Source organism: Saccopteryx leptura, chromosome 3 (assembly GCF_036850995.1).
Source record: "Saccopteryx leptura isolate mSacLep1 chromosome 3, mSacLep1_pri_phased_curated, whole genome shotgun sequence".
Classification (NCBI taxonomy): Eukaryota; Metazoa; Chordata; class Mammalia; order Chiroptera; family Emballonuridae; genus Saccopteryx; species Saccopteryx leptura.
In genome coordinates this window covers 335,488,802-335,515,684 of record NC_089505.1, presented here as the reverse complement: position 1 = coordinate 335,515,684, position 26,883 = coordinate 335,488,802, and the positions used below count along the sequence as shown (strand labels likewise).

At 34.8% G+C, this 26,883-nt stretch overlaps 1 protein-coding gene across 1 annotated transcript in view; it reads left to right on the top strand.

The window, feature by feature from the left end:
- The window catches only part of STK3 (serine/threonine kinase 3), a 374,136-nt gene that overhangs the window by 123,671 nt on the left and 223,582 nt on the right, over positions 1–26,883 (top strand). The gene's annotated exons all lie outside the window — the stretch shown is intronic.

Below are 26,883 nucleotides of genomic sequence, written 5' to 3'. Positions count from 1 at the left end.
AAACCGCTTTCCTTTTTATCAGGACCTGTGTTGTATAATTGGTTTTCATGGCAATAAGCATGGGTCATTTTTCTGGTTACAATATCGCTATGGGTGAGAATTGTATCACTTTGTCATTTCAAGTATCACTCATTTTTCTCCTTTGAACTTACCATTTTTTTCATATTGCCTTCCCCCCCTATTTTCTACATTTTTCTGCCTGATTATTTTAGGTGATACCCTGATTCTGGTAACGAAACGTTAAGGTCAGAAATAGCCAACGATCCGGCAGAGCAGGGCAGATTGGATCACTGGAGAATTTCAGCACTACTTCTAAGACATATCTTTTTTACTGTATTTGAAAGTTAGAGTTTTTCTGCCCTTTGGTCCTAATACATGCGAGTGTACCAAGCATTCCAACCCCTAAAGCGGGGATTAAAGTTTATTACAGTGACAGTTGCAACATATTTCTCTCCAGTTGGAGTTACTATTTTTGAAAAGATGAACAAGCAAGAAGAGAATGAGCAGCTCCGTGAGGTCGAGCCTGCAGAGGATGGCCCGAGGGTTTCACAGGGAAGAGCAATTCTCACTGTTCATTTATATTCAGACCTTACTGTTGGTGTTGCCAGTGCTCTACACCCATGATTAGTGTGGTAACTATTGAAGAAACAATCATGATTTTCCTACTGACATACAAATTACATGACTATGAATTTTAATTTAGGAGACATTTTTATTAAGTATTGTTTACAATAAGAATCACCGAGAAAGAATTGCACTAGAATTCATCTATTTAAGATTTTAATGTAGGATACTGACAGGCATATTTCTCTGTATTTGTGTGGGAACATTTAAGAGAGACAGTTTAAATTGATTTATTAATGATTGAAAGATGGCATTTTATTTCAGACTTTTTTTTTACTGTGATCCATGGTATGAAATACATTTCACACTGCAATGCATTGTGTGCTTGTGCACACATAAAACTCTATTTATCTTTATTATGTGATTCGCTCTGATTTCTCTTCAATCACACTCATGTCTTATCATCTCTCCTTTTATTGTTTCATCCTTTCATTAAAAAAATATAGTTGTTTCAAATCTGTTAAATTGATTTCATGACCAGTATTATTTTGTAGTTTGTATTTATGGAGAAAAAAAATTATCAAACCATGGTTTGGAAGTGTAAATTTTTCCAGTGGCATAATGCTTCCATTGTTGCCTGGTGTTGGAGACTTTTGAGTCCTGAAACAATTTTGTTATTTACGAAATACTTTTAAAGCACTCTTCATATGTCCATGTCAGAGACTTAATGTAAGTGAGCAATACATGTAAAATGCTAAATTCTATAGACATATTATGTAGCATTACTAAGTTATGTTTCAAGTCTCACATTGAGACAATAAATTAGTTCAATTTTTTGCAGAGGATTAGTATTTAATAATATTTACCACTTAAGGAGCTTTTGGCTGTGAAAAGGATCGGGCAGTTGCTTTCAGATCACCTGATATTGTTTTAGAGTAGCCAGTCCAGTGGAGTTGGAGATATTGGAACTTTACACAGTACCCAAGGAAGTTTACTGCCAGCCACGGGAGGTTCCTGAAAGCTTTTAAGTCTTTATGGCTGCTGAGATGACTTCTGCAGCCTTTACTGAAAAAATATGGAAAGTAAGGACAGAGATGCATGTGGACTCTCTCTTGTCTAACCTCATGCCAGACTGATATATAGATGTTTTCAACTTCATTTTCACTATATTATACTAGTCCAGTGATGGAAATCGTGATTCACAGGAGAGTAGAAGGAACTTTCTCTGGAGCAGAGAATTCGGTCAGTGGATCTCCAGAAATTGCATTTAAATATCAGTGTTTGTGCAGATATGCATTTTTCTGGTGATATAGTTCATAATTTTCATCACAAGAAAATAGGGGCTCCTTGAAACGAGGGTATCTTGACCCAAAAAGATTGAGAACTGTGGCTCTCAAAATCAGTGACCTTCAAGAGAGTTAATTATTATATTGTATTATGATGTGACTTTGTTTACTGTTTTCTTTATCACAGCATATCACTGTTCTGTGTTCTAATGTGGAAGCAGATTGAATATGTATGTTTATGGCATCTGTGATTCCCCTCCCCCTAATTCTATGATATACTTCTGGAAAGGATAGTTGTAGGTACATCTAGTTACTGTCCAGTGTTCCTCATTCCACTAATTAAAAAATCTTTTCTTTCTCTGAATTCTCATATCACCTTTTTATGTGACTTTCTTATGGCACTTTTTAATTTATTGTGTATTAACATAGTTACTATGTCATCTTATTTCCTCTACTTGAGCTCAGTTTTAAATGCAGGTGTGTTTCATTTCATCTTTGTGTGTCTAATTGAACCTAGCAGAGTGATTTAGGCATAGAGCACCCAGTAAAAATTTTTGTTCAATATGTGCTCCATTCCCTTTCCTATCAAAGATACTTCTTGGGTGTTAGTATTGAAATCTGGAAAGCTCACATTCTTGTTTCTTACAATAATAAATTTTTTACTTAGAATAAGAATCAGTGAAATAAACTAAAAAACGAAAGTAAAATGCTAATCAAATACAACTTCAAAGGCCTATTGTCACTTGTCGCTTGACTTTCAAACTTTTACTAAGCATAGTTTATTTAACATTTAAATTTTAAATTGATATAATTCATATAATTTTTTTGTACTTTAGATTCTGTCTCCTTGTTGAAAGAGATCAGTGAGACTAGTGTGAGCTCCCTTATAGTGCCGGCTGCGGACAGTAGCTTTGGTTTGCTAAATGGGGATACAATTGTTAAGCCATGTTGAAGGCTTCTATTTTAAAAGCAGTTGTATAGACTTACTATATTGATCTTAGTTAAGTTTTGTTTTGTTTCTAAACCATCCATAGAAACTGTTTAGGCTAGAGACCTGAGCTGGCATTTGTTTTAGAGGACAAATATCTAGGAGTGTGTGTGTTGGGAAGTGTTTCTGAAGGCAGGTGTCGACTCTGTAATTTCAAGTGTATGACCTTTAAAAATTTATAATGTTTCTGGAGGAAATGCTATCCACAGCAAATTTGACTTTGAAATTATGGCTGGACAGACAGTAAAAAAAAAAAAAAATGAAGATAGGTAAGGCATACCTGACTTTTAAAAAATTGTATGTTAAATTCCTGCAGAATAGAATTCTTTAGCTGTCTTAGAGGACTGTATTAATCACAGATTAATGATTTGATTATATTAACTTACTTTTCAATAAACTTTTATATAAATAGAGTTATCTTTATTACATCTGGGATCATTTAAATAGTATAATTACATGTAGTTGTGCTATATAATGAAAGGTAAGGGATAAATGATCAGAGGTGACTATAAGCATTGCAGTAAGTGACTTATAAACTGAAGGTCACCATTTTAATTGGAAGGTTTGTGAATCTCTTAAATTGTGTAATCAAGTGAATGATATCAAAGAAAGAAGTAATTTAACATAACAATTGTGGCTTAACTGAACATATGTTCCTGTTAATAAGTTGCATTATGGTCTTTAAGGAATTGCATGTAGTTAGTACATTTTGGTTCATTTGATACCCACAGTTTTTCTTAATTTTTATTAGTGAGTTGTTACAGTGGTTAACAAGAAATACACAGATTTAAGTTGCAATAGTTTTCCCAGGGTTATATGATCTAACTTCACAAGCTTCTTGGACATATGTAGATGCTTTTCTATTTTGCTTTAGTTATGACATACAATTGATATAGGCAAGCATGAAAGCTTGGGCAAATTTTCCCATTGCTTTTTCTGGATCTTGCTCAGGTTCTGTGGTATTTATGTAAAGCACAATTTTGTTACTTGGGAATGCATGTTGAAATTATCATGTGCACTATTTTGCTGTAGGCCTGTTGGCACTGCCACAAAGGTAATACACTGCCAGTAGGCCATTTCCTTGTCGGCTGCATTTACAATTTAATAGAAATATTACATGACTTTTTAAACAAGTGTTTTGGCAGGGAGGAAACGGCAGATTCCATACAAACAAGCATAGCTTCCTTTCCTTAACCACACTCCAGCTACTCAAGAAATTGTGCTTGGTTTCAAGTTTGGGAGTTTGGGGTAGAATGGGAAGTCAGGTTGAAACAGGAATGACACTGATATTTACTATAAAATAGTTATGTATTCTTAACTGCTGGGTTTTATTACTATACAGTTTCAGTGAGTGACAGCAATATATTTCTAAATTAGAGCTGACCTTATTTTTATGCACTTCACCTGATTGGGAATATCTGGTTTTCATTGGTTGAAAAGGTCAGGATCATCAGATAGGTTCTGAGATGATGATAGGATTGGTTTTTCCAGGTTTTTATAATTTTGGCTTTGTTGTATAAATTGGTCCTTCATAACCCTTCTCTAAGTACTACTTCTTTTATATCAACTATGATTGTATCCTGAAGACGAATTACTTTGGTAATTAGAGAATATTGAAAGAAAATTTGTAGACTTGTTAGCCTTGACATAAAATGTAATGGATTCTCAGTCTTCCCAAAAGATGGTCAGTTTGCTTTTGTTCTCTAATATATATTTCAAACTTTGTCACATTTGCAATTTTTAAAACTTGGATGTTATTTTATTATATTCCATTCTTCTTATGGAATTTAGTTCCTTGGATCTTAAATTATTTGTTGTTTTGGTTAAAATATACGATCTCTTTAAATCTAAAGTACTTTTTAGTTTGGAAACTGTCAAAAAGAAAAAGCACTTTACTTTTCAGCCTTTATTGTGGCCACATTCTACTTTCTAGTGTAGATCCCAGCATTTTTCTGTAAGAAAAGGGAACAGTTTATATTTAGGCTTTTCCCCTTTTCTTTTCTTATTGCTTCTGACTTCTTAGCCAATTTACCTGGCAAGTGCAGTAAGTTATGCTGCTGTGGTGTGGTAGAGACTGGCATTGGGTATGTTCTTATAGCCATCATAGCATTGGCTTTTGTTATTTTCCATGTTTTAGTTTGTTGGTAATGGACATATGGACATCATATGTTCCACAGAGTACTGTATGAAGCCAATTTGAACTGTTTCCATTTGCCTCCAGTCCAATCATGATATTTATTTTTCCATGGCACTTACCCAGACCATCCATACCTCCTGCTTAGCTTGTGTCACTGCTACCATGGACTGTATTTCTTCTGATTGCCTTCATTTTTTCACAGTATCTAATTGCTTAGTCCCTCTTAGCTTTCTTTGCACAGCATTGATTGATGTTTATAAAATATCCCATGATATTGTAGATAACAGATACTCAGGTGCATAGTAGTATGATATTCAGCTTGTTTTTTGTTTATGCCTAAGAAAAGCTTCATATCCAGCCTCATAGACTGGATTGAATACTCTAGTGGAAAACTTAGAGGAGTAACAGTATGTCTTTAGACAAAATTGGTTACTTTTTCGTATCAACAATAACAGCAGTGTGATCGATCTCCTAGAATCCATTTGACGTATCACATCAGGTTATACTTTTATTTCTAAATTTTGGAGGGAAGGTCTTAGATGCTCCCTTGTCGGCTTGAAAGAACATGAGTATATTATTGTTTACCACAGCTATTCTAGTCCTCTGGAAAGTCACTTTAGGTATTGATTTTTAGAATAGGAATAAATGACATTCATTCAGTGAGCCAGTTATTACTGTGACTGGGAAGGTTTGGCTTTACACAGCAATACATTTAAGTCATTCATTCAGCAGTTATCACTGAGCAACTACTATCTGTTAGGGACTATTCCAGGTGTTGAGGATGCAGCATTAAAAAATTCTTATTATTGAACTTTTATATTCTATTAAGGGAGAGAGATAATACCATTTTAGATAATATAGAAGAAAAAATAAAGTTGGGAGGCAATATAGGAAATCTCAAGGGTGGGGTGGAGTGGTTGATATATTACGCATTGGATTGTCAGTGCAGGCCTCAATGAGAAGATGATACTTTTAACAAAAATTTGAACGCAGTGAGGATATTTGAGTGCAGAATATAACAGGTGGAGGCAACTGATTGCGAGTTTGGTGGTCTTAAAGTTGGAGTGTACATGGCAACTCCTGGTACAAATCATGGAGGCTTAAAGGTTACAGGAAATACTTAGGCTTTTATTTTCAATGAGATGAGAGGTCGCTGAGGATTTCTAAGTAGAGAAGTGACATGAGAATAGTGACTGACAATTATAAGGGTGGAATCAAGTAAACTAATCAGTAAACTAGTGTAGGAGACATATAACCCAAGCAAGAAATGATGGTCACTTGGATCAGGGTATACTGTTAAAAGCAGCAAAAGTAGTGAAAAAGTAGTTGGTTTCTGGTATAGTTTGAAAGTGAATTAACAGGATTTGTTGATGTTTAACATGAAAACATTGTCAATGATAAAAAGCTACTCTATATAGCTTTGGAAGATGGTTTTTTTTCACTCGAACTCAGAGGCAGAAAATTGAAGGCAATGTAGAGTTTATTCTCCCAGAAAACCCAACTACAAATGTACTGTTTGTTATAGAAAGAAAGGAAAGTGTAAAGAAGGAAAAAAATCACTTGTACTTGTTCTACCTAGAGATTTACAGTTAATATTTTATATATGATACTTCTATTTGCTTTGAGTGTCTCTAATGACCACAGGACATACTGTTTTTTAACCAAAATTGGAATCATGAGATTATATTGTTTTCTAATTTTCACTTAATACTATATCTTGATAACTTCCCCATATCCTTAAGTTTTTCAAGCCTTAAATATTTTTAACTTTCTTTGAAAATTTTAAAAATTTATTTATTGATTTTAGAGAGAGAGAGAGAGAGAGAGAGAGAAATATCGGTTTGTTATTCTACTTACTTATGTATTCATTGATTCATTGGTTGATTCTTGTATATGCCTGACTGGAGATTGAACCTGCAACACTGGCTTATTGAGATGGTGCTAAACAACTGAGCTACCCAGCTAGGGCTAAAATTTCCTAAATAATTTCATATGCATTCTACTTATGATAAAGCTATAAAATAAGTAGCAGGTTTTTTTGTTTGTTTGTTTGTTTTTGGTTGTTTTTTTTTTTTTTTTCTAAGGCCAAAGGGAACAACTTGGGTAAAGAAGTCATTGCTGGTCAGCAACCCTAAAATGTGAAAAGCGCCCTTGGTCTTCATTTTTCATACCAGTAATTTACTATCCACTAAGTATCACAAAGTATCTTATATTTTAAAGAATATAAGTGTTCTGGCAACTTTTAATATAAGAATTCTTTGTGGATTTTTATTTTTGTTTCCTTTTTACAAATATTATTTTAAATAAAAATTTAAAAACTTTCTTCTAGAGGATATTGTTTTGAGCCTCAAGAACCTGATATTTACACTACAACCTATACATCCTATCTTTTACTTTGTATCAGTAAGCAGTATTAACCAGCTAAATGATTGCATCAAACCTAAATAACCATATCAAAAAACATGCAATTAATAATGAACAGATTGTTAGGTACTTCCTTCTAGCAGTACAATCATTAAAAAAAAACATTCTAAGTATTTTTTTTTCATTTAAAATGTATTTCACCTGCCAAATATGCTTTTCTTAACCTTGAACTTGAAATATGCATGTGTAGTAGGGAAGCATTCCTCCACCGCCAGCTAATTAGTTATTGGGTTAAGTGGAATCCTTCTCCCAACTACCTGACTTCTTCTAGTATCTTTTGTGCTGTTGGTATTCTGCGTTTATAAAATACTTTGCAGAGTTTCAAGAAGAAAAGTTCTGAAAAGTTCCTAGGAAATAGGGAAAAAGGTAAAGGACAGAATTACACGTACCCACATTTGGGTCTTAGGGTGGGGAGCAGAAAGAGAGGCTAGAGAGTAAGAAAAAAGTAAGGAGAATGTGGCATTTCAGGTAAGAGAAGAGTTTAAGAAGAAGGTGGTGGATAACCTTTTACAAATATTTGTCTTTTTTGCCTTTAGATTGGGTGGTATGAAGAGGTTATCAGAATGGAGGTCAAGGTTAACTTTTAGGAGTGTAATTGACTTGAGTGGTGAAGCAGAAGGATTTGGGAATGATTGGGAAGGAGAGAGCTGGAAGCAGCGCTGGTAGACTCTGTTTCGAGGTATTTGACAGCCAAGGAAAGTAGGGAAGTTGGGGAGGAAGTTTGAGGGTATCAGAGTTGAGGAAAGGTTTTACTAGGAAGAGGGGACTTAATCTAATTTTAGGATGAGATGAAGTATCCAGGGAGAGGATTAAGGATAGTAGGAGTGAGGGAGCCAGTGATGATAAGCAGTGAAACAAGGCCCTAGTCAAGGTAAAAGGAAATGTGATTGAGGGTATAAGTTCAGTCATTAGTTATGGTGAAAATGGATTTAAAGTATGTTCTGTTTATAATGTGCTCATGCCTTGAACATCAGTTACTGCTGTAGAATCAATATAAAGCATTTTATATAGTTGTCAGATTTCAACAGGGCCACAAGGTTGAAGGGCAGCAATACTTTTGCTAAGTAATGCTTGGTTTAGGAGTGCTAGTTAGCTGTAGTGGTGGTTCAGTTGCTTAAAAAGGATTCAGGACCAAGTCTTACCAAGTATATTCTGACCTCTAAAAGAGTAATTCGGAATAAAACTACTAAAAGATTTCACCCAACTTTTAAAAAAACATTTATTGGGAAATACACATAGCATAAATTTTATCATTTTAGCCTTTTTAAAGTGTACAGTTCAGTGATGTGTTCGCTCACGTTGTTGTACAGCATCACCACTATCCATGTTTAGAACTTTCAAATGATGGGCACACAACATAACCAACAGTTCAAATGCTATTGAAATGTTTACCTGAAACCTTTCTACTCGTACTGATCAATGTTACCCTGTTAAATTTAATTTTCTAAATAAAATTTAAAAATTTTTTCTTTTTTTTGTGGTAATAAAATGTACGCAATATAAAGTTTATCATTTTAACTGTTTTTAAGTGACATTAAATACATTTACATTATTCTGCAGCCATAACCATTATCTACCTCCTGAACTTTTTTATTATTTCAAACTATAACTCTGTACTTATTAAACAGTAACTCCCTATTACTCCCTCTCCCCAGCCCCAAGTAACCACCATTCTACTTTCTGTTTCTATGATTTGGATTATTCCTTGCACCTCATATAAGTGGAATCATACCATATTGTTCTTTTGTGTCTGGCTGTTTCACTTGCATAATGTTTTCAAGGTTCACCCATGTTGTAGCATGTGTCAAAATTTCACTCTTTTTAAAGGCTGAATAATATTCCATTGTATGTATATTCCTCATTTTGTTTGTTTGTTTATCCATCGATTGGGTCTTGGGTTTCCACCTTTTGGCTATTGTAAGTAGTGTTGCTATGAACTATGAACATAGGTGTACAAATATCTGTTTGATTTCCTGCTTTCAAATTTATTGGCTTTATACCTGGAAGTGCAATTGTTAGATCATATGGTAATTAATTCTATGTTTCATTTTTTGAGGAACCACAATACTGTTTTCCACAACTCACCCAGCTCTTTTGATATTATATCCTTATACATACAGATCAGGGGGCATAGAGAATGCATAATATTTATATTTAAATATTTATGGAACTCAAGAGATGCAATAAAATTGTATCTCAAAGTCACATTAAAATAATTCTAGGAAGTTAAATGACTTCTTAAGGATCTTCAGAGAAAAGATAACATTTTAAAAATAATCTTGATAGTTGTAAAGTTCTTTCTCATAGCACATGAAGTTGTTGACATGTGATGTAGAATGTTTTAGTTCCCACAAGCCTTGTTCATTTGAACTATTTTTATTTATAAAGCACTTATTGTATATATTTTTTAATTGCTAAACATTTGGCTGTTTTAAAAGCTTGCCCTAAACTCTGTGCTTTTGAACCAGTAAAGGTTGCATGCATCATGCTCCAATTCTTGACTGATGTCAACATAAAATATTTGACAGTTTATTTCAGTAATTTAATTTCATATTAAAATTATTAATGTGGTTTTATTTGTTGTTGTTTATGAATGTGTACTTAAAATATAGTTATCATTCCCAACAAAAATCTCTTATAACACATTTAATGGAAATTTATAAGATAAACATTAGGCATGACAAAGAAAACAAAAAGGCAGACTTCTAGCAGTAAAACAAATATGTGAGCCACAGAAATGGAAAATATTAACTATTTTCTTGCTTTTAGAATATTTTATGGGGTTTTTTTTGATATATTAGTAGAAAGTGCCACATAGTTTCTCCTAGTAGCTCTTTATTTGAGCTAAGCATTCTCAGACTTGATCTTTTGGCTGCTATAAATGGATAGTTGGGAGCAGACTGTGATCTTTTCTTTCTTTATTGACATTTTCCCTAAACTACAGGATAAGTGCTTCGAGTTTGGAATATTGAATACTTTGGTATATCTTTTTTTTTTTTTTTTTTTGTATTTTTCTGAAGCTGGAAACGGGGAGAGACAGTCAGACTCCCGCATGCGCCCGACCAGGATCCACCTGGCACGCCCACCAGGGGTGATGCTTTGCCCACCAGGGGGCGATGCTCTGCCCCTTCAGGGCGTCGCTCTGCCGCGACCAGAGCCACTCTAGCGCCTGGGGCAGAGGCCAAGGAGCCATCCCCAGCGCCCGGGCCATTTTTGCTCCAGTGGAGCCTTGGCTGCGGGAGGGGAAGAGAGAGACAGAGAGGAAGGAGGGGGGGGGTGGAGAAGCAAATGGGCGCTTCTCCTATGTGCCCTGGCCGGGAATCGAACCCGGGTCCCCCGCACGCCAGGCTGACGCTCTACCGCTGAGCCAACTGGCCAGGGCCAGTATATCTTTTTAAAACCTGATAAGAGGAGAATGAACTAGTGATCTCTGATATCTTTCGGTATGGCCTGTGAAGTAGGTGTAACTTCACAGGATTTTATGGGTTTTTTTCTTTGCTCTCTTGGGCCGATTGAGTTCTTGATTCCCATTTTATCTTCCGTTATGAAGAGTTTTTCTAAGTCATCAAAAGTTGAACCTTTTATTGAGTTTTTAAATATAAGTGTGTCTTTTAGCAGTACATTACATATTACATTATTTTAATATCTGAGTATACAATATATTTATGATTTATGGGTTTAAATTTACAAAATAGTTATTTAGTTGTCATTTATGTGTATTTTCTTAATAATTTAGTTTTTTTTCCAGATAGTAAAATATGTAAGTAGTGTATGTCAAAATTACATTTATAACTTGGGTGACATGTACTAATAAATATACAAAGTAATTTTTGGGTGCTATTTTACAAATATATTATTTCTTTTTTGGGAGAAATGAGTTCCTGGTAGATGAATTACATAATTTCAGGTGAGTATAAAAGAAATACATTTTTAAAACGAATACTTAAAAGTAAACATAAAACTCTAAACCTTTGTGTATCATTTGAATTTTTGGACTATAAAATAGTGTCATGTATTTCTAGTTTTTATAGCATGAATATTATAGCAGATGCTTATTGAACTTTTTCTGTATGCTTACTATTACTCTAAATATTATTGAAGGTGTCAATAAATAGCTTATTATTTCTTTTTAATTGGAATTTATTGAGATGGAGTTCATGCAACAAAAAATTAACCATTCTAAAGTGAATAGTTTAGTGGCATTTAATTATTTATAATACTGTGTTACTACTACCTCTGTGTAGTTCTAAAATATGTATTTCCGTCACTCCAGAATAAAACTCAGTACTCGTTAAGCATTTTATTCTTATCCCTTCCTTCTTTCCTCCTGACCCTAACAACTGTCAGTCTGCATTCTGTTACTGTGGCCTTACCTACTCCGGACATTTCACATGAATGGAACCGGACACTCTGATGTCTTTTGTCACTGCTTCTTTCATTTGGTTTTCAAGGTTTCTCCATGTTGTGGCATAAGTCAGTGGTTTTCCTCTTTATGGTTGTTCTATGTATTTTGTGTGTACTGATTTATTTTAATTTTCATGACAATCCTATGAAGTAGGTGTTACTACTGTTATCTATAGTTTATAGGTAATAAGAGTAATGCATAAAGAGATTATTACATAACTAGTAATTGGAAGAACCAGGATGAGAATCCAAGCAGGGCACTCTAGGACCTGCCTTTGAACCTAGATGTAAGATAGTATTGTATTCATTCTTTTATAAAGTAGACCTTAAGTATATAATGAACTAAATTGGAAAGGGAATTCTGTGAGGAGGCAACTGGAAAATTTTATGTGGTATAACTGGATGTCTGAGCAATTAGAAAGTTTAGAGGCTATGCATAAAATATGTAAGAGCAAACATTAATTATAAGCATTATCTTTTAAATAGTGTGGTATGTTTGGAGCTGAATACCACCCAGAGCCTAGAAATGTTTTGTTTGAGAACACAGCAAAATGTGGTAGCTGTTTCTTGGAGATCTAAAGCATTTTACAACAATTATTTGGCTTTTCTTGATGTAAAATTTAAACCTACATCAAAACTTCCTCAAGAATGTTGCCTCTCCCTGCAATAGTAATAGCTTGATGGTCGGAATGTGCCAGAATTTGGCAGTTTCCCAGAATTCTGATCACTAACCTTCTTACCACCTAACTTTCCACTTCTTTCTTTAAGAAAAGTTAAATAATTTTAGAAACCTCTTTGCTCTTAAATTATATGGTTTGGAAATAGAGAAAGCATCTTCTTTATTTACTGAAGCAATTGCTTTGAAACCTTTGGGGAAATAAAGATTTCTTTTATAGACTTTTTCTCTTAAATGAATCTTGAGTACGAAAAGACAAAACAACACAAACCTCTTTCTTTTCTAAGTCTGCTTGTCAGCAAAGGAGATGATGATGTTGTTGAAGTAATTAGCTTAATGACATGTAGATAGATGAGAGATTTTATGTAAAACAGATTTTCGAGCCATAATTTTATTATAATGTCAGATATGTGATATAGAAAATATTTCCCTCAAGGCAGTAAAAAGTTTATATCCCCAAATCTCAACACTTAACGAAATTTTTTCAATGAGTTTTTAAGCATTTTGTTTTACGTATATAAAAGATTTCATTTGTTATCTTTGTATGCATACAGATAACCACATTGTTAATTTCTTTTTCATATAGAACATTTATTGAAAATATGGCATTTTAATTTGTTTGTAGTTATAATTAATTATGTCTGTGCTTTGCTTCCCCTAGGGAAGTGAATATTTTTCCTCAGATGGATTTAGACAAGTTCTTGTTACGAAGTCTCCATGTAAGGAGTTAGCTCTTCTATTCATACAGGCTGTCCTCTATTTTTATAGGTATATTTCTGAAAGACAGACACTTGACAGATATAAGAGAAGGTTCTCAGCTTGGAGGACTTTAGCATTCTTTAATTTCAGTAATATATTTCTAGCATTTTATATATGTTCTTTTATATTGACTGTTTCACGTTTAAACACAATGTTGACTGGGATTTAGTGAGCTTATAATTGAACCTAAGGATTTGATGTTAAATCTAATGACTTCTACTTATGACCAGATTGTTATTTATTGTCACTAGTCAATATTTATTTTTTCCTTTTCTATTTATTTTTAATACATTGAGGTAAATACTAATTTTCAAATATTTGTCAAGATGAAAACCTTGCCTGACTGGTGGTGATGCAATGGATAGAGAATTTTTACCTGGGATGTGGAGGTCCCAGGTTGGAAACCCCGAGGTTGCTGGCTTGAGTGCAGGCTCATCAACATGATCCCTTGTCATTGGCTTGAGTACGAAGGTCACTGGCTTGAAGTCCAAGATTGCTGGCTTGAATAAGTGGTCACTGGCTTGGCTAGCACACCCCCACACCCGCCCCAAGGCACTTATGTAAAGCAATTAATGAACAACTAAATGTGCTGAAACTATGAGCTGATGCTTCTCATCTCTCTCTCCAAAATAAATAAACAAACAAACAAACAAATAAATAAATGAAACCCTTGAAAAGAGTTGAAAAGTTATCTGTAAGTACATTTATCTAGAGTTATAGATGGAAGAGCTTATGGTTGTTAGATGTTGGTAGCTAAAGCCTTCTCTGAATAAATCTTCATTTCTGTGAAAGGCATCCAGAATCTTCCCTGTCTTCAAATGCTTTTGAAGGGCTAGGCTATAAGTAGAACAGTGCAGTAGAAAGGAAAGAAAGGAGCAGGAGACTTACTTGACTATGTGTTGTAGGGAATGGTCCTGTGTTACCTGCAGTTGTTTAACGTGCTGCTTGATTGTATTGTAGATTCTGTAGTCCCTTACTTATTCTCTGAGTTTGGTGTAGTTCCTGGACTATCTGTGTGATGCTCCCTAAGAAGAAATAATAGAATATGTCTTTTGTTCTAAAATTTTCACTTTAAATTTTTGGAAGATTGCTGTTTATTAGTTAAACAGATATTTCAGATGAATCCACTTCCCCAGCCTTTTTATTCTTTGAAAGGCTGTACAAAGAGTGCTAGGATATGCAAAGGACAAGTCTTTCTGCATTTGAACCAACAAATACACCCATCTAAAGCTTAGCTAAGGGTATTTTGTGGGTTTGATATTATGGTCATTTGGTGTTAGAGGAAGACTCTTTCCTGGATTACAGGACTGTAATGATTGTGTTGCTATACCATATTCTGGTTCTAGCAGTAAGAGTTCTTTTGGGAAAGCAATTCAAAATTATAAATATAAAGCCAACAAATTTCTTGTGCTTTTATGAGATAGTGGAGAATGAAAGAAAAAGAAAACTTCTAAAATTTGAAGAATGAAATTTTAGTATTTATTCATTGTTTAAGAGATAAATAAGCCATTAATGAATTGAGGCTCATTTTTTTATATCAATAGTTAACTTGTTTGTTAATGAGCTTTTTGATTTAAAATAAGATATAAAATGCTAAATACCTAAGAGATAATCAAATAGTAAGTCTTTTGATTTTAAGTCTATTTATATGAATCATAAGAAAAAGATTAATTTGGCACGTGTAATCAAGTAGCAGAAGCAGTTTGAAAGCTGGATACAATTGAAATATAATTGGAATTAAATAGAAAACATTTATTTCATATTTGTAAATGAGGTTTTAATTAAAGTAAAATTGGCTCATCTTTTTTTGACATTTCTCGGAGAAGGAAATTCAAAACACACTTCAGTTGATGGTTGGCTTTCTCTGACTTTGATTAATCACTTTCAAAGTAAGCAGTAGACCAGTACAGTAATTTTATAATTATACACAAGTGAGATTACTTGAAACTTTAACTAATATAACCATAAAGGAAGTTTTACATCGGTCAACTTTATATTATACTGTGTATTTATCTTTTATGATTCAAATATGACTGCTAATCTAAAAAAGATATTCTTTTTCTATTATTTTTTGCAAATATAATATAGTGGGGAAAATATTAAACTAGAAATATTAATTTCAAAGAATTATCTATTAATACTGAAAACTTTAAATTGTTTTGGGGAACTAGCTGATGAAATCCTCAGTGTGGTTAAGTATTGGAAAGACTCCAACTAATGGAGTTGAGTGTAAGTTATCATTCCACACTAATGAACCAACTTATGTTTCCCCAGAATAGTGCTAAAAATAAAACTTTAGACTGTCTGAAAGATTTGAAATGACAACAGAATTTGATTATGATCAGAATAAAATAACTTTCATCCATACAGGATGAAATGCCCCCACAAGTTTAAAAATTTGGGAAGTTAAAAACTGATAGAGAAATTATTTTCTAATTAAATTAATACTGCAGAATATGCATCTCATTTTACCTGTATGTCTAGAATCTTCATTGGTAACAAAGTACTTAACTCTTTCTGAAAGGTTCTTGTAGTCTTAGCAAGAACATCAATCTATCTAAAAATGTCTTACAAACTCATTTCTTAGATTAAACCTTTAACAAAAAAAAGTGTGTTTTATCACTGATGCTGCATAAAACAAGTAAGAAAATGTTTAATATTGTAATGTATTTCTTAAGAGGCAGTTGTTTAATCTCTTTGAGGAATAAAAAAAAGTGCTGTTTAATGGTAGATAAGTACTTATATTCTTTCCAATACTAATAAAATGTTACTGGATATTTTATATTGGAAACTTCATTTAGTTTTTAATGATAAAGCTTATACCATATTTAGGTTTGTGAGGAATGGTCAAGCTTTTCATAGTGTCATTAATTACATAACTTTTCCCCTATATGTTGTGAATTTAAATTACTTTGGGTTTGATTTTTAATTTTAAAACTTCATAGATTCAAACAAAGTAAAACCATTCAGAAAAGACTGTCAAAGTTTGTATTTGCTCTGTTTCCTTTTTTTGACCTGCCTTTTATTATATATTAATTTCATTTTTTAAATGATGTTGCATATTTAATGAAATAAAGTTTTTTTTTAAAGGAAGTGTTGCCAATCAGTCTAAATTTGTTACAGTTAAAATTTGATGGTCTACAGACAATTTATAATCCTTTTCTTGTTATAAAATATTGTCAGATTTATAGTAGTATCAGTTAGAAAGTTTATGGAAACATTGTTTAAGGTGGTTTAAAATAGAACTAAATCTTTAATTTGAATTTGATGGCACCTGTTTTCATTTTGTTCCCCTGGCAACACCACTGGTACCAAAATTGCCCAGAGACCACCCTGGTTTTGAGAAGAATGAAATCATTCTGAGTTTTTTTTTTTTTTTTAATTTCATCCTTTTACTGACTAAATATTTAAACAGAGTTATAAAACATCTGTCAGAGTTTGTGAACTCACTTTGGAGTAAAAGAGTTTAGGACACACAATTAGAAGTTTTGCATAAAAATCCCCAAGTAATTTTAGTTTGTCTTGCTTAGTTATGCTAAAATTTTTATTAGAATCAGAAATTAGAAAGTAACTGACAGCAACAAGAAAAAAAGTATCTGGACTTAAAAAGTCATCTTGGAAAGCTGTGCTTCCTTTTATTTATTTACTGGGCATTGAGATTTTTAAAAGGCAGCATGATCTTGTTTTCTGGAAGGGTCTGAGGAGTCAAGGTTTGTGAATTAGGCTCCTGTGGGAGAGATAAAGCTGACACAAGTGTTATCTTTTCTCATAGGGTCTGCATTTTTTTTTTTCTGCTGTATCATTGAATCGTGTTTGGGACATCATGAAATGTCATTATTCTATCTCTTTTAGTTGTGGGTAATTTAGACTTACAGGCAGTAAAACAAGTGGCTGAAAATAACTCTCTATGTCCAGAGAACAGGATTGAGTATCTTGTAATAGGCAAACTAAGCCAGCTATGTTAGATTAACATGTATTCTTTTGGCAATTTCCTTGATGAAGTGGGATTTATTTCTGTGTTTTCCGAAGGAAAATTCATATGGGAAGGTTTTAGTTTACTTTGAAAGAGTTGGGTGTATAAAACAGAATCTTTGTTTTATTTATATTTGACAGTCCTTTTTCTTAAAGGTTCTATCTTCTGCCATGAAGATATTTATGAGAGACTGAATCCCTAAACCTGACTTGATTAGGTAGAGTTTTATATAGAATCAGCAGAGATCCTAAATATTTTGCATCTATTAAAGTTATACTCTATTTTTTTAACTATAAGATCACTTTTCTTTATAGTATATAAATAATTTTTCTATTTTTCTTAATGAGGAACATGTGGCTGAGTAATCATTCTTTCCCCCAAGTTTTCTTTTATAGTACTTTCCCCCCCTATGTATTATTAGGCTAATATAGAAAATGTCCTTGGGTGAATTAGATTCTCATTTAGCGAATTGACATTTACTGAAAATTGGCATTTACTGAAACTGTTGTGTCAGGGTCAGGAGATTATCCTGGTGTAATAGAATGTTATTTGAATGAGCGAAACATTTTCATCATGTTTAAACCGGTTATTAGGATAACTTTACTTCTTTATTCTGTTTATTCATTAACAAACTGGAAAAACATGTGTTCATGTTTTCTAAACATCTTGATGCCTAATATAACCAGCTACTTCGGTGAGATATAAGTCCTGCTGGCATTTCACATCTTTGGCTTCTTCATTGGGTAATAGATGAAATGGAAAGACCTGCCATTGAAGTCAGACCTTTCTGTTTTGCTTTTTAATCTCTCTAAACCAGGTACTATCTCTTTAACATAAATAACAACCTCTTTGAGCTTCAGTTTTATCAATCTTTGAAAAAGCAAATGATAATACCTCTAAAGAGTGTTGTGAGAGTTAAATGAGAAACTAGATAAAAGAGTTTTCATGGTGTCTGACACATAGTAGCAAGTTAATGTTTGTGCTCACTCATCCTTTACTCCTCATTCTTTCCACAAATTTGCCTCAGTGCTGAGTGCCCCAGCAAGAAAGCACATGTAACTGCGAGATTGTTGGGTCTTGGTAGGATTTTGGGTAGGACTTGGGATTTATATTTTGAGTTTTATTCTTAGTTAAGCTATTTACTTTACCTAAACACTTTTAAGAGGAGTTCCCAAAGTCAGAGATTATTCTCTTTCACCTCTTTATCATTTATGCTTTTGTTGAAGTTCTTAGTCCTTTTCATCTCTTTTTAATCAATATGGAAAGCATTTCTTTTGCACAGTAATATAAAGTATCCTTAAAGGAAGTACTTAATAATATTGGGCTTAAAAAAGTTGAGACTTGGTTCTGAAAAAGGAAAGGATGATCTGTGTTTAAAATGTGGAATATGTATTTTCTGATCTTTTTATGGCAGTACTGTTCTTAACCTATATTTATGAGATATTTTTATAAATAATAAAATTTATGATCTTTAGCAGACAGTTCTACATAAATTATTTTCTTTAATCCTCACAGTTACCCTATGAGATCAAATAGGTATTATAATTGCCAATGGACAGATGAAGAAATGAAGATCAGTCTGTGGTCACATTGAATAAGTTCTGCTGGAGTCCAGGATTGTGGTTAAATGCTGACCCTTCTTCCTTCTCCTCTTCCTCATCTTCCTCCTCTTCCTCTTCTTTGGTATTTGTGTTATGTTTTCATAGTTTATTTGTGAAGTTATTTAAGAGTGAGTCTATAGCAGAATACTAAATGAGAATCAGCAGAAATAAATGGGGATAGGTATGGTGGTTATATTAACGAGTGTAAATTGATCTGAGAGTAGTGCACTGTCTTTTCCTTTGAAGAACAGTCTACTGGTAACCTTTGGAGATTTGGACATTTCATAATAATTATAGTAATAATTGGACATTTACTGAGTTTTTACTCAGTACTAGGCAGTATTCTAAGTGTGATACACGAATTCTAGTCCTTTCAACAATCTTATGAGTGGTGGTACTATTGTTAACTCTGTTTTACATGTCAGGAGAAGTTCAAGCTTAAGGATAAAGTACTAAATACATTGGGACCTTTCCACTACCTTAGAATACAACCTGAGAACAGACAGACACCTGGGGCCCTGGGGCAGGAACCACACCCATCACCTTTCCTGATGCCTGATTAGCCCCAGGCTCTATATTCTACCAGATACTGTTTCAGGGGCCAAGCCTAACAAGCAGCCAACAGACAGAGGCAGCAGGAGGCAGCTTTCAGGGAACCTTGGGTCTTTTTCTGACTTTCCTCCAGGCCCAGTGCTGATAAATACTAGGCTAGGAATGCAGCTTGGTTATTCCATGTGCACCTAAGCCCAGCAGTGGCAGCCACAAATTCTGGATCGCTTATAGCTCCAAAAGGGTTGCTGAGGGCCAGACACAGGCAGTGTCTTACACTGGTCTGCACCAGGTTTCCTCTGAGAGGCTCTGAATCAACACATCCAGTGGCTAGCTTCAGACATCAAAGAAGGATCCCACAAGCAGCATATCCAAAGGGAGAGCTTGTCAGGCACCAAACTCAGTTGAGAATTCCACTTTCTGTGGTCAGTACAGTACTTGGAAAGCAGCCTGCACACATTGGAGGAGGTAGAGCCTCACAGTCAGCCAGCCCAAGTCCCAGATGCCCAGCTCCACTGTGGTAAGTTCCATGGGGGGGGGGGAGGCTTAGAGCTCAGACATTCAAAGTGTGAGTTCTTTTGAGTTTATTGTTGGGACCAGTTGAGGGGCTTAGCTAACTCCTGGAGGAAGTCAGTCCCAGTGGAAGACTTTCACAACCTTCTTTCCTGAGACCAGGAGCTCTTCAGCTGAGAGAACTTTTGCAGAGGGGACTGAGGACCCACCCAACCTGAACCTGCCGCTCACCTCTGGGGGAGGGGAAAGAATTGGAGTATCCAGCAGTGGCTGAGAGATTAGGCTCTGGAGTAGGGGCCACTTTATCCATACTGAGCTCCTGACCAGGAAAGCCCCCAAGTAGAGAATCCCACTGACATTGTCATCTTAACCTCAGTTGCCCTAACCTACCACACTTGCAACACATGAAGGAGTTGGTGGGGTGAGGCCAGTCTGAGCCCACTTTACATTATTTCTACAGAAGACTCTGCAGGAAGACCAGGCAGCTGCAAGAGCAGGAGGAACAGCTGAAAAGTGGAAGCAAATCTTAAGGGACTTGTGCCCTTACAAAACAGCTCTCAACTCTAAGCATGAGGAAATTAATCCTTATCCACAGTTGGCCCCTCCCATACACACACACACACAGGCACAGAAAATGCAGACATACACAGTAAATAGAGTGGTAGCTCCAGACAGGTAGCCCAAGTGGGTTATAAACAACATCCAACATCAACCTGTACCTAAATGCCACCCAAGAGGATCCAGAACAGTACAACCAATATTGGGTTTCAGACAGCACCAACACTAGACTCAACTAGCCACACAAGTGGCACGCCCAAAGGGGGAGTCCAGCCAGCACCTGACCCTGCTAAAAATAACTATGTCTCATAGGAGAGACACAGCACAGCCTCTAATACACGTGATCAAGGTTGACCCTTAGAGCCTGATATTCTGAAGGGTTAATTCCACCTGCGAAAGGGCTAGCAGCATTCAAGACTCACATAAAACAGGAGGAAACATTCCTAGAGCAAGGAGCTCATGTGGTCTGGAAGTTAGTACCACTAAGCCCACCTGTTGCGGTCCTGGAAAAACAAGTATATATCGGGGTCCTCGAACAGGAAAAGGTATGGAGTTGAAATAAATGATAGACAGGGACTTAAAAAAATATATATTACAGATGGGTTCAGGAGGACGCCACGGCAAACAGTCTCTACTGTTCCTTAGTCATAACGTGCCTGCTCCCAGACACACACCCACTTTTATTCATAGAAAAAATGTGGTCCATCAACAATTAAATTAAGTTTCCAAGACAACTCAAAGACAACCCCCACCATACCCTCCAAATCTACTTTACACTAATAAGAAACTAGCTTCCAGCCTCCTCCGGAGAACATGGGTGAGACAAATGAGAATCAGGTGTAGTTCTTTGTTAACTAGGTAAATGAGGTGGGGTTTGGGCTCAGCACCTCTGTCCAGATTGCAAAAATACCCTGTTTATTTATTCGGTCCCCAACACCCACCTTCCTCATAAAGACTCCACAACATATTGCGGAGTCAGAGCAGAGCTACTTAACAGACAAAATAGAAAGACAAAGAAATATGCCCCAAATGAATCAACAACAGAAATCCCCAGAAAAAGAATGAAATGAAATGGAAAGAACAAAACTACCAGATGCAGAGTTTAAAATAATGTAAGCTCAAACCTGTTAGAGTAAGAATGGATAATCTCAGTGAGAACTTAAAGAGATATTAAACATTAAAAAGCACATTGAAAGCATAACAAAAGAACAAGTCAGAAATGGCAAATACAGTATCAGAAATGAAGACTACTAGAAGGAATCAACAGCAGGTTGGAAGAAGTGGTGGAGTGTATCAGTGATTTAGAGCAGTGGTCCCCAACCTTTTTTGGGCCATGGACCGGTTTAATGTCAGAAAATATTTTCACAGACTGGCATTTAGGGTGGGATGGATAAATGTATCACATGACCAAGACAAGAGTCAAGAGTGAGTCTTAGATGGATGTAACAGAAGAAATCTGGTCATTAAAAAAAAATAAAACATCGTTCAGACTTAAATATAAATAAAATGGAAATAATGTAAGTTATTTATTCTTTCTCTGTGGACCGGTACCAAATGGCCCACGGACCGGTACTGGTCCACGGCCCAGGGGTTAGGGACCACTGATTTGGAGGACAAGATAAATGTAATTACAGAAGCAGAGCAGCAAACAGGAAAGAGACTCAAGAAGGCTGAGGGAACTCCAAGAGAGCTCTGTGACATCAAGCGAAACAACATCCACGTCATAGAAGTTCCTGAAAGAGAAGAGAACAAATAAGGCATAAAGAACTTGTTTGAAGACATAGTTGAAAACTTCCCTAATCTGAGGAAGGAAAAAGTCATGCAAGTTTAAGAAGCACAAAGAGTTCCATTAAAGATGATCTCAAAGGCCCACACCAAGACACATCATAATTAAAATGCCAAAGTTAAGAGACAAAGAAAGAATACTAAAAGCTGCAAGAGAAAAGCAGTTAATTACCCCATAAGGCTGACATCAGACTTCTCAATGGAAACACTTCATGCCAGAGAGATTAGCAAGATTCAAAGGGTAGCAAAACCAGAACCTACAACCAAGACTACCCTATCCAGCAAAGCTGTCATTTAAAATTGAAGGAGAAATAAAGAGCTTCCTAGATAAAAAAAGACTCAAGGAGTTCATTACAATAAAACTAATACTGCAAGAAATGTTAAGGGGCCTGCTATAAAAACAGCAAATGAAAAAAGAAATTGAGAGAAAGAGGACTGTAGTTTTAAAGAATAAAATGGCAATAAATACACTATCAATAAACTTATATGTAAATGGATTAAATACTCCAATCAAAAGACATAGGGTAGCTGCATGGTTAAGGAAACAGGACCCATATATAAGCTGTCTACCAGACACCCACCTCAGAATACAAGATACACATAGACTGAAAGTGAAGGGATGGAAAAAAGTATTTTATGCAAATAGAAATAAAAAAAAAGCTGGGGTAGCAATACTTATATCTGACAAAATAGCCTTGAAAACAAAGGTTTTTCAAGTAAGGGAAAATGCAGGTCACTTCATAATGATAAAGGGAGCAATACAGCAGGAGGATATAACCATTAAATATTTATACACCTAATATAGGAGTACCTAAATATACTGCTTACAAAAATTAGGGGATATTTTATCAGTTTGTGTTTATTTTGAAATATCCTCTAATTTTTGTGAGCAGTATTGTATCTCAAGCAGATTATGATGGCCATAAAGGGAGAGATCAACAGCAATACAGTAATAGTAGAAATTTTAACACTCCACTGACATCAATGAATATTATCCTCCAGACAGAAAAATCAACAAAAAGTAGACTTAAAAGACATATTAGGTCAACTTGATTTAATTGATATCTTCAGAACATTTTACCTCAAAGCAGCAGAATAAACATTCTTTTCAAGTATACAGGATACATTCTCTAGGATAGACTACATGTTAGGACATAAAACAAGTCTCGATAAATATTGAAGATTGAGATCATATCAAGCATCTTCTCTGACCATAATGACATGAATCTAGAAATCAACGACAGTAAAAAGACTGAAAAACATTCAAACCCTGGGAGGCTAAATAGGATGTTAATATATAACAAATGGATTTACAGTGCGATCAAGGAAGAAATAGAACATTTTCTTGAAAAGAATAAATGTTAGTTCTTTTCAGATGAAAATGAACATAAACTCAAAGTCTTTGGGACACAGAGAAAGCAGTCCTGAAAGGGAAGTTTATAGCATTACAGGAATACCTTAAGAGTAAAGGAAAATCTCAAATAAACAAATCTAATTCTGCACCTAAAAGAACTAGAAAAAGAACAACAAACAAAGCCCAGTGGAAGTAGAAGAAAGGAAATAATAAAGATCAGAGCAGAAATAAATGGCACAGAAGCTAAAATAACAATACACAATATCAATGAAATCAAGAGGTGGTTCTTTGAAAAGGTAAAGAAGATTGACGAACCTTTAACCAGTCTCATCAAGAAAAAAAAGAAGACTCAAATAAATAAAATTAAATGAAAAAGGAGAGGTAACAGCTGATATCACAAAAGCACAAAAGATTGCAAGAAAACACTATGAATAACTATATGCAAAAATGTACAACCTGGGTGAAATGGATAAATTTCTGGGAACATACAATCTTCTAAAACTCAATCTGGAAAAATGAGAAAACCAGAGCAGACCAATTACAACAAATGAAATTGAAACAATTATCAAAAACCTCCCAGCAAACAAAAGTCCTGGACCAGATGGCTTCACAGATGAATTTTACCAAACATTTAAAGAACTAACATTTATTCTTTTCAACCTATTCCAAAAGGTTCAAGAGGTGGGAAGACTTCCAAGCTTATTTTACAAGGTATGCATTGTCCTAATTCCAGAGCCAGGTAATGATACTACAAAGAAAGAAAACTATAGGCCAATATTCCTGATGGACATGGATGCTAAAATTCTCAACAAAATGTTAGCAAACTAGATCCAGCAATACATTAAAAAGATCATACACCATGATGAAGTGGGATTTATTCCAGGGAGGTAAGGCTGGTACAATATTCACAAATCAATAAATGTGATTCATCACATAAATAAAATGAAGGATAAAAATCACATGATTATGATAGTAGATGCAGAGAAAATCCAGCACCCATTTATGATCAAAACTCTGAGCAAAGTGGGAATACAGGGAACATACCTCAACATGGTAAAGGACATCTATGACAAACCCACAGCCAACATCATACTCAATGCGCAAAAATTAAAAGCAGTCCCCCTACAATCAGGAACAAGATAGGGGTGTCCCCTTTCACGACTCTTATTCAACATAGTACTAGAAGTCATAGCCACAGCAGTCAGACAATATGAAGAAATAAAAGGTATACAAATTGGAAAAGAAGAAGTAAAACTGTCATTGTTTGCTGACAGCATGATACTGTACAGAGAAAACCCTAAAGTCTCAGGCAAAAAAACTACTAGATATGATAAATTAATTTGGCAAAGTAGTAGTATATAAAATTAATATTAAGAAATCAGTGGCATTTTTATACACTAGTAATGAACTGTGAGAAGGAGAAATTAAGGAAACAATTGTGTTTACTATTGCAACAACAACAAAATGAAGTACCAAGGAATAAATTATTTTTAATTGCTTGACTTTAGAGAGACAGAGAAAGGAAGGAAGAGAGAGAGGGAAGCATTCATTTGTTCTTCCACTTAGTTGTGCATTCACTGGCTGCTTCCCATATGTTTCCTGGCCAGTTATTGAACCCAAAACTGTGGCATTTCCAAGTGACGTTCTTACCAATTGAGCTAACTGGCCAGGGCCCCTAGGAATAAATTTAATCAAGGAGGTAAAACTTGGAAAATTATAAGACATTGAAACAAGAAATCAAGGAAGATACAAACAAGTGTAAGCATATACCGTGTTCATGGATAGGAAGAAATAACATCATTAAAATGTTTATACTACCCAAAACAATCTATAGATTCAATGCAATTCCTATTAAAATACCATGGCATACTTCACAGAACTAGAACAAATATTCCAAAAATTTATATGGAACCAAAAAAGAATCCAAATAGCCTTAGTAATCTTGCAAATGAAGAACAAAGTGGGAGGTATCACACTTCCTGATATCAATCTATATCGCAAGGCCATCTTACTCAAAACAGCTCGGTACTGGCATAAGAACAGGCATACAGATCAATGGAACAGAACAGAGAACCCGGAAATAAACCCACACCTTTATGGTCAATTAATATTTGACAAAGGAGGCAAGAGTATACCATAGAGCAAAGACAGTCTCTTTAATAATAGTGTTGGGAAAATCTGGTTGGTACATGCCAAAAAAATGAAACTAGACTACCAACTTACACCAGTCACAAAAACAACGTCAAAATGGATAAAAGACTTAAATGGAAGTTGGGAAGCCATAAAAATCTTGGAAGATAACAAATACAGTAGATTCTCAGACATCTCTTTTAGCACCACTTTTGCCAACATATCTCTATGGGCAAGTGAAATAAAGGACAAAATAAAGAAACAGAACTATATCAAACAAAAGCTTTTGAACAGCAAAAAATACACCATTAACAAATAAAAAGACAACCCACTCAATGGGAGAACATATTCGCTGATATGTCTGATAAAGGGTTAATAACCAAAATTTATAAGGAACTTATAAAACTTAACACCAGGAGTACAAATAATCCAATTAAAAAATGGGCAAAAGACCTTCAAAGAGGACATACAGATGCCCAACAGGCATATGAAAAATGCTCAATGTCACTAATCATCAGAGAAATGCAAATTAAAACCACAATGAAATATCACCTCACACCTGTCAGAATGGCGCTCATTAACAAATCAACAAATGACAAGTGCTGGTGAGGATGTGGAGAAAACCCTCCTGCATTGCTGGTGGGAACGCAGACTTTTGCAGCCACTGTGGCAAACAGTATGGTGTGTCCTTAAAAAATTAAAAATGGAACTGCCTTTTTACCCATCTATCCCACTTGTAGGAATATATTCTAAGAATCCCAAAACACTAATTCAAAAAAAGATATGCACCCCATGTTCATTGCAGCATTGTTTACAATAGCCAAGGTCTGGAAACAGCCCAAGTGTCCATTAATGGACAAGTAGATAAAACAGCTCTGGCACATTGAAACAATGGAATACTACACAGCTGTAAAAAAGAGGGAAATCTTCCCTTTTGTGGCAGCAGGGATGGACCTGGAGATTATTATGCTAAGTGATATAAGCCAGGCAGAGAATGACAAATACCAGATGATCTCACTTATATATAGACTACTGAACACAATAAACTGAGGAACAAGATAGAAACAAAGGCAAGATCACAGGGAACAGATGGACAACTGTCAAAGGGAAGGGGGAAGAGAGAAGAGGGGACTGGAACAAAGAAGGTGAAGGGATTAGCCAAAAACATATATATATAACACA